The sequence below is a fragment of the Oryx dammah genome, unplaced genomic scaffold, assembly GCF_014754425.2.
Source record: "Oryx dammah isolate SB20612 unplaced genomic scaffold, SCBI_Odam_1.1 HiC_scaffold_11227, whole genome shotgun sequence".
In the NCBI taxonomy this organism is placed as follows: Eukaryota; Metazoa; Chordata; class Mammalia; order Artiodactyla; family Bovidae; genus Oryx; species Oryx dammah.
The window spans coordinates 1,148,730-1,158,287 of record NW_024080620.1 but is presented as its reverse complement, the minus strand read 5'-3'; the positions used below and the strand labels follow the sequence as shown (position 1 = coordinate 1,158,287).

General features: G+C 36.6%; 1 non-coding gene across 1 annotated transcript; it reads right to left on the bottom strand.

The window, feature by feature from the left end:
- Nucleotides 1–1,962: 1,962 nt before the first annotated feature.
- Nucleotides 1,963–2,069, bottom strand: LOC120861110. The gene has a single exon (XR_005720496.1). It is a non-coding gene; the product is annotated as a U6 spliceosomal RNA (small nuclear RNA).
- Between the last annotated feature and the right edge of the window lie 7,489 nt (nucleotides 2,070–9,558).

Below are 9,558 nucleotides of genomic sequence, written 5' to 3'. Positions count from 1 at the left end.
CAGAAGAGGGTATTCAAGACAAGCACAATTCACTGTACTTTATCATCTATGAGCACAAAGGCTGTAAATGTTGAACTTCTCTTCCACTCAGAGAAAAGGAAACATACATATATAAACACCGCCTTACCAGTGTTGGTTAGCTGCTTTAAAATAAAAAAATGTAAAGATCATATTCAAAGAAAACCCAAGCTTTATATAGAACTACAGGACATGAGCTATATACACATTCCTTCTATCATCAATGATTTTGTGATATTTCAATGTAGGCCCTGAGACCTCAATATTTTTTTTAAATTTTTTGGCTGCACCACATGGCATGTGGGACCTTAGTTCCCCAACCAGGGATTGAGCCAGCACCCCCGCAGTGGAAGAACAGTCTTAATCACTGGACTGCCAGGGAAGTCTGAGACTTCAATATTAAAGCACTGTCATGAAACCAATACTTACTACTCTAAGAAAAACACATTCATACATAATCAAACTCAACCAATGAGAAGGAAAGTGCAGAGTGATCTCAGTCACACATTTCCCCCGAAAATCAAAAGATAAAACAGATTATTATTATTATAACATAACTCAGATCATCTCAATGCTAGCCACTCAAGAATTCCCAAAGCTTTCAGGGAGTCAGTGGACAAGCACTAAGTGCTTACTGACCAGAGGCCACTTTCCAGGCACTGTGCTGGATGTGCAGACAAGTACTTTCTCACACAAAGTCTATTATCTATTGATAAGTCTTACAAGAAGAAAATTATGAAAAAATAAGTGTTCTTAAAGTGTTAAAGTGAAAAACAGTCTTTAATCAGTAGTCATTGTCTGACTCAAACAAGTGCAACAGGAAATCATGATGAGCAGTCAGGGAAAAGAAAGCAGCACTGAAATAGAGTTTTAAATGATGGACAGGCTATGAACACAAAAAGTAGAATGGTTTAAATGCTAGGAATCACACAAAAGGGCACAGAGTTAGAAACACACACAGATGGTAGGAGCTGGGTAGGTTAGAGAAAGGACAGTCCTGGTTTCCACGATCAGTTAGCATCACACTCTGGGTATGAATGTTGGACAATTAAGTTAGATGCACTGAGTGCTATCCTTATTCATCAGAGGGCAAATAGAATGAATACAATCACAAAAACTAATCAAACTGATCATATGGACCACAGCCTTGTCTAACTCAATGAAACTACGAGCAATGCCATGTAGGGCCACCCAAGACAGATGGGTCATGGTGGAAAGTTCTGACAAAACATGGTCCACTGGAGAAGGAAATGGCAAACGACCTCAGTATTCTTGCCTTGAGAACCCAATGAACAGTATGAAAAGGCAAAAAGATATGACACTGAAAGATGAACTCCCCAGGTTCATAGGTACCCAATATGCTATTGGAGAAGAGTGGAGAAATAACTTCAAAAAAAAAGGAAGAAACAGAGCCAAAGCAAAAACAGTGCCCAGTTGTGGATGTGACTGGCGATGGAAGTAAAGAACAATGTTGTAAAGAACAACATTGCATAGTAACCTGGAATGTTAGCTCCGTGAATCAAGGTAAATTGGAAGTGGTCAAAAAGGAGATGGCAAGAGTGAACATAGACATTTTAGGAATCAGTGAACTAAAATGGACTGGAATGGGTGAATTTAATTCAGATGACGATTGTATCTACTACTCTGGGAAAGAATACCTTAGAAGAAATGGAGTAGGCATCATAGTCAACAAAAGAGTCCAAAAATGCAGTACTTGGATGCAATCTCAAAAACAAAAGAATGATCTCTGTTAGTTTCCAGGGCAAACCATTCAATATTACAGTAATCCAAGTCTATGCCCCAACCAGTAATGCTGAAGAAGCTGAAGTTTGAACGGTTCTATGAAGACTTACAAGACCTTTTATTTTTATTTTTTTGAGGGTTGATTGGGTTTATTGACCACCTCTTGGGGGGACAATGCTCAGGGCAGCCCAGCGCCAGCACAAAAATATGGAATGCTTCACAAATTTGCATGTCATCCTTGTGCAGGGGCCATGCTAATCTTCTCTGTATCGTTCCAATTTTAGTATATGTGCTGCCAAAGCGAGGACTACAAGACCTTTTAGAACTAACACCAAAAAAAGATGTCCTTTTCATCACAGGGGACTAGAATGAAAAAGTACGAAGTCAAGAGTTACCTAGAGGAACAGGCAGATTTGGTGTTGGAGTACAGAATGAAGCAGGGCAAAGGCTAACAGAATTTTGCCAAGGAAACACACTGGTTATATCAAACACCTTCTTCTTCCAACAATGCAAGAGAAGACTCTACACATGGATATCACCAGATGGTCAACACCGAAATCAGACTGATTATATTCTAGGTAGCCGAAGATGGAGAAGCTCTATACAGTCAACAAGACTGGGAGCTGACTATGGCTCAGATCTCCTTATTGCCAAATTCAGACTTAAATTGAAGAAAGTAGGGAAAACCACTAGACCATTCAAGTATGACCTAAATCAAATCCCTTATCCCTTATACAGTGGAAGTGAGGAATAGATTCAAGGGATTAGATCTGACAGACAGAGTGCCTAAAGAACTATGGACAGAGGTTCATGACATTGTACAAGAGGCAGTGATCAAGACCATCCCCAAGAAAAAGAAATACAAAAAGGCAAAATGGTTGTCTGAGGAGACCTTACAGATAGCTGAAAAAAAGAAGAGAAGCTAAAGGCAAAGAAGAAAAGGAAAGATACACCCCATCTGAATGCAGAATTCCAAAGAATAGCAAGGAGAGATGAGAAAGCTTTCCTCAATGATCAGTGCAAAGAAATAGAGGGAAATAATAGAATGGGAAAGACTAGAGCTGTCTTCAAGAAAAACAGAAATACCAATGAAAATTTCATGCAAAGATGGGCACAATAAAGGACATAAATGGTATGGACCTAGCAGAAGTAGAAGATATTAAGAAGACGTGGCAAGAATACACAGAAGAACTACACAAAAAAGATCTTCACGACCCAAATAAGCATGATGCTATAATCACTCACCTAGAGCCAGATATCCAGGAATGTGAACTCAAGTGGGCCTGAGGAAGCATCACTATGAACAAAGCTAGTGAAGGTGATGGAATTCCAGTTGAGCTATTTCAAATCCTAAATGATGATGCTGTGAAAGTGCTGCACTCAATACGCCAGTAAATTTGGAAAACTCAGCAATGGCCACAGAACTGGCAAAGGTCAGTTTTCATTCCAATGCCAAAGAATGTTCAAACTACCACATAATTGCAATCATCGCACACCCTAGCAAAGTAATGCTCAAAATTCTCCAAGCCAGGCTTCAACAGTACATGAACCGTGAACTTCCAGATGTTCAAGCGGGATTTAGAAAAGGCAGAGGAACCAGAGATCAAATTACCAACATCCAATGGATCACCAAAAAAGCAGGAGAGTTCCAGAAAAAACATCTCCTTCTGCTTTATTGACTATGCCAAAGCCTTGACTGTGTGAATCACAACAAACTGTGGAAAAATCATTAAGAGATGGGAATACCAGACCACCTGATCTGCCTCCTGAGAAATCTGTATGCAGGTCAAGAAGCAACAGTTAGAACTGGACATGGTAAAACGGACTGGTTCAAAATTGGCAGAGGAGTATGTCAAGACTGTATATTGTCACCCTGCTTATTTAACTTATATGCAGAATACATTATGCAAAATGACAGACTAGATGAAACACAAGCTGGAATCAAGACTGCAGGGAGAAATATCAATAACCTCAGATATGCAGATGATATCACCCTTAGGGCAGAAAGCAAAGAAGAACTAAAGAGCCTCTTGATGAAAGTGAAAGAGAATGAAAAAGCTGGCTTAAAACTCAACATTCAGAAAACTAAGATCACGGCACCTGGCCCGATCACTTCATGGCAAACAAATGTGGAAACAATGAAAACAGTGAGAGAGTTAATTTAGGGGGGCTCCAAAATCACTGCAGATAGTGACTGCAGCCATGAAAGTAAAAGACACTTGCTCCTTGGAAGAAAAGCTATGACCAACCTAGAGAGCATACTAGAAAGCAGAGACATTACTTTGTCAACAAAGGTCTGTCTAGTCAAAACTATGGTTTTGAGATGTGAGAGTTGGACCATAAAGAAAGCTGAGCACTGAAGAATAGGTGCTTTTGAACTGTGATGTTGGAGAAGACTCTTGAGAGTCCCTTGGACTACAAGGAGATCAAACCAGTCAATCCTAAAGGAAATCCGTTCTGAATATTCACTGGAAGGACTAATGTTGAAGCTGAAATTCCAGTACTTTAGCCACATGATGAGAAGGACCTGACTCATTGGAAAAGACCCTGATGCTGGTAAAGATTGAAGGCAGGAGGAGAAGGGGACAACAGAGGATGAGATGGTTGCATGGCATCACCGACTCCTTGGACATGAGTTTGAGCAAGCTCCGGGAGATGGTGAAAAACAGGGAAGCCTGGCATGCCTCAGCCCATGGGGTCACAAAGAATCGACATGACTGAGCAACTGAACAATAAAAAATTCTAATAGGGTTAAAAATCACCCCTGATTAAAACTACTTTGCTTCAAGACTCTCATACATCTGTCCATAGGCTAATTCAACACTCTGCTAGCCATTAATTGTGGCTTCTGGCAGCAAACAAGTTGTCAGTGTCTATTTCCATGCATTATTTTTATCTGAAATCTTCTCTATGCATGATCCAAATTTACTGGAATCATAGTCTGTTCTCTGTAGTATGTGAAAAAGTGGAGAAACCAATTATGTGTAATTAGTCATGGAGTCACACTATATTATCAGAGTTTATTATTAGCAAATTTCTTGACAATAGAAAGGACAAGAATAGAAATATTTTTTACAATGGAGCTATGCTGGGGTAATTTGTTCAAATTACTCTTATCCTAAAAAAAAAAAATTACTCTTACCTCTCTTAATTTTTTTCTCCATAGTATTTAATGCAAATCAGTATACTTTACACACATTTGTCACTTTTTTTATTGTCTTTCTTCTCCCAGGGAATGGAAATGTTATGAGAACAGTGGCCTTGGTATTTTTCACTACATATCTCCAGCACCCATAACATTCAGTACTGCAGGGCTTAATATTCCAGTATTATAAACAATCAATAAATAGTTAATGACTTTATCATTTAGGAGGCATTGGGAGAGTCCTATGATCCTTGGCTAAATAAAATTAAAAACAGAAAATCAAATGCTTTAAGTTTTAACTATTCTGTATCACAAAATCCTTCCAATTTCCTAAGGACCTCTTCTCTACTGTAGTCAAAACCAACGTTTGGCACTTTCAACAAGCGCTGAAGAAAAGTGATTGAGGTTATCATTTACTGTCATATTATGGTTATTTCAAAATTTATTGCTTATTACTTTATAATTTACCATGAAGTGATGGCTATAATCTGATTTGCATTGGAATAAGGGAAATGTGAAATTTTCTACTTTGAAATTCAGGTTACTTCTCATCAAGAGACACATTAATGTAATATTTTTTCATTATAACAAACACTTTAGGATATTTCTAAAATTATGATAAATATTCCCCTTGTAGATAGTCACATTAGATTCTAGTATTTTACACACACTTTTATTAATATTTTTTCTCCTTTGCCCCACCCTAATCATCACTGCTCTATAAAAAATATTTTCAATTCCTGAACATCTTTCTCTTCTTTAGAGATAATTCCAAAAATTACATCACCATTTTTGAATAATTTTATTTATTATTTTATGACAGGAATTGTTAAGATAACATTATAACTTTTATCTTTCTAATACTTATGAAAATTTCCCCTTAATCTTTACCTTCAGCCAACTTAGAATCTGTAGCCTCCCAAAATCCTTTTCTCTATCAACATGAGAGCCATCCCCCACTTTTCTTAGCTAAGATTTTTCACTCTGACACTTTGTTCTAGCTATCATGACACCATAATAAGCTTCAAAATGTAAAACAACCCTGGTGCTAGGAAAACTGGACAGCTCCATGTAAAAGAAAGAAATTAGAATACTTCCTAACACCATTCACAAAGATAAACTCAAAATGGATTAAAGACCTAAATGTAAGACCAGAAACTGTAAAACTCTTAGAGGAAAACATAAGCAGAACACTCGATGACATAAATGAAAGCCAGATCCTCTATGACCCACCTCCTAGAGTAATGGCAATAAAAACAAAAGTAAGCAAGTGGGACCGGATAAAACTTAAAAGCTTTTGCACCGCAAAGGAAACTATAAGCAAGGTGAAAAGACAACCCTCAGAATGGGAGAAAATAACAGCAAATGAAACAACTGACAGAGGATTAGTTTCCAAAATATACAAGCAGATCATACAACTTAATACTAGAAAAACAAACAACCCAATCAAAAAGTGGGAAAAAGACTAAACAGACATTTCTTCAAAGAAGACATATAGATGGCTAACAAACACATGAAAAGATGCTCAACATTGCTCTTTGTTAGAGAAATGCAAATCAAAACTACGAGATATCACCTCACACCAGATAGAATGGCAATCATCAAAAAGTCTACAAACAATAAATACTGAGAGGGTGTGGAGAAAAGGGAACGCTCTTGCACTGTTGGTGGGAATGTAAATTGATATAGCTGCTATGGAAGACGGTATGGAGATTCCTTAAAAAACTAGGAATAAAACCACCATATGACCCAGCAATCCCACTCCTAGGCATATACTCTGAGGAAACCAAAATTGAAAAAGACACATGTATCCCATAGTTCATTGCAGCACTTCTTACAATAGCTAGAACATGGAAGCAACCTAGATGTCCATCAACAGATGAATGGATAAAGAAGTTGTGCTACATATACACACAATGGAATATTACTCAGCCATAAAAGGAATTAATTAGAGTCAGTTCTGATGAGGTGGATGAATCTAGAACCTATTATGCAGAGTGAAGTGAGTCAGAAAAAGAGAGATAAATATTGTATTCTAATGCACATATACGGAATCTAGAAAAGTGGTACTGAAGAATTTATTTACAGGGCAGCAGTGGAGAAATAGACATAGAGAATAGACTTATGGAGATGGAGAGAAGGGAGGAGAGGGTGAGATATATGGAAAGAGTAACATGGACACTTATATCACTATATATAAAATAGATAGCCAATGGGAATTTGCTGTATGGCTCAGGAAACTCAAATAGGTTCTCTGTATCAACCTAGAGGGGTGGGATGAGGAGGGAGATGGGAGGGAAGTTCTAAAGGAAGGAGATATATGTATACCTATGGCTGATTCATGTTGAGGTTTGACAGAAAACAACAAAATTCTGTGAAGCAATTATCCTTTAATAAAAAATAAATTAATTTTGTAAAAATGTGAAACCCAAGAAACAGCTTGCAAGAAAACACTGTGAAGCTTTCTCAGATATATTTGTCTATTATATTTAAAAACTTTTGTCTGTTTTGAAATTGTTTAACATTCCTTTCAACTACTGAAATTTCTATTTGTTATTTTTTCTCTTTGATTGATAATAGGTTCTGTGGCATTTTAAATATAGATTACACATAAATATCATTAAGATAGTAAAGTTTGGTTTAACATAGTATAGTTTTACACAAGAATATTTCATAAAAGTTTGCAAATATCATTATTCACAACAGCCAAGATACAGAACAGAAGCAATCTAAGTGTTCAAAGGATAAAGATAAGGCATGGACATGCACACATACACATAAGAACATTACAGAGCCATTAAAAAGAGTGAAATCTTGCCACTTATGACAACACGGATGGGCCTGGAGGAATTATGCTAAGTGGGTAAGTCAAACAGAGAAAGACATATATTGTATTTTATTCATATGTCAAATCTAAAAAAAGAAAGAAAACAGAAACAATCATAGATACTGAGAACATATAGGTAATTACTAGAGGAGCAGGGAGTGTGAGGATGAAGGAAATAGATGAGGGAAATTAAAAGGGATAAACTTCAAGTTGCAAAACAAGTCAGTCTGGAGAACGAATGTACAGTTTCTGGAATATAGTCAATAATAAGGTCATTAACACTGCTGTATGTTATATAGAGTTCTCATCAAGGAATATTTCTTTTTCTTTTCCTTCTATTTTGGATCTGTATGAGATGATGGATAGTCACTAAAACTGTGGTAATATTTCATGATATATGTAAGTCAAACCATTATACTGTACACCTTAAACTTATACAGTGCTATGCATCAATTATATCTCAATAAAACTGGAAGAAAAAAGTATGCAAATAAAATAATCCCCACTTTGGTGGGAAAATAAAAGGATTTTGGATATAAGTAGAGTTTTACAGTAAAACCTCAGAGATAGTTTTTGTGGGAGATGCAAAACTAAGTCAAGCAATTGCTGAAGTTAACAATTTAAGACAAATACTAACACTGAAGTATAAGATGATGATGGCAAGTGTAAAGTTAATATTTTTAAAATATTCATTTGTATTTTAATGACACACCTAAATAAGAAAGGGCCTCATTCAGAAAACATTCTGTATAAGAAGTTTATCTGTTGTGCCTACTCTGAACTCTAAAATCTTCAAATTTTCTTCCGTACCATCTCATTCAAATACTATCTTTAATACTATTTGGAAAATTATTTTTGTATTACAAATGATAGCCAAAAGGATTAAAGAATAACTGAACCAATATTGTAAGATAAATTATATATAGACAAATAACTTAGAATATGCTTTTACTCTTCATAAGACAATGGCCTTGGTATCAATGTAAGAAAAACAGTTATATTTATGTGAACTCATCATCCTAAACCATATAACTGAAAATAACACATTGTTCCATTGCATCAGATATGGAGGTATTTGACTGTTTCAGTTTTCACAAAGGTGTCTGAAAATTACACATGCAGTGTATCATATCCAACTCTGCTTCAAATGTATCCAACTCTGCAACCCCACAGACTGTAGCCTGTCAGGCAGGCTCCACTGTCCATGGGGATTCTCCAGGCAAGAATACTAAAGTGGGTTGCTATGCTCATCTCCAGGGGATCTGCCCAACCCAAGGATCAAATCTAGGTCTCCCGCATTGCAAGTGGATTCTTTATCATCTCAGCCACCAGGAAAACCCAAGAATACTGGAGTGCATAGCCTATCCCTTCTTCAGGGGATCTTCCTGATCCAGGAATCAAACCAAGGTCTCCTGCATTGCAGACGGGTTCTTTACCAGCTGAGCTACCAGGAAAGCCCAAATCATAAAAAGTTTAATCGGAAAATATACAGATTACTAATAAAGTACATAAGGTAAAAATCTGAATTATGCTGCTGAAATTTAAAATCTGTACCTAGCAGCATACAGAAAAAAAGAGAGAGAGACTGGTTTATTTCCATGTCTCTACATATTTAAATGATGTGAAATTATATTAAAAGATTCTTACCAAAGTCATCACAACATTTTCACCTCGTTAATCAGCATACTATCCAAATACACTCTGCCTTATTAAAAGTTTGAATATGCCAATGAACTATCTTGACCCAGAAAGGACATGAAAAGTACTGTCATCTAACACTAAACCCCAAGAAGCAGCACTGATGGCCTTTACAGGAAAATTAGAG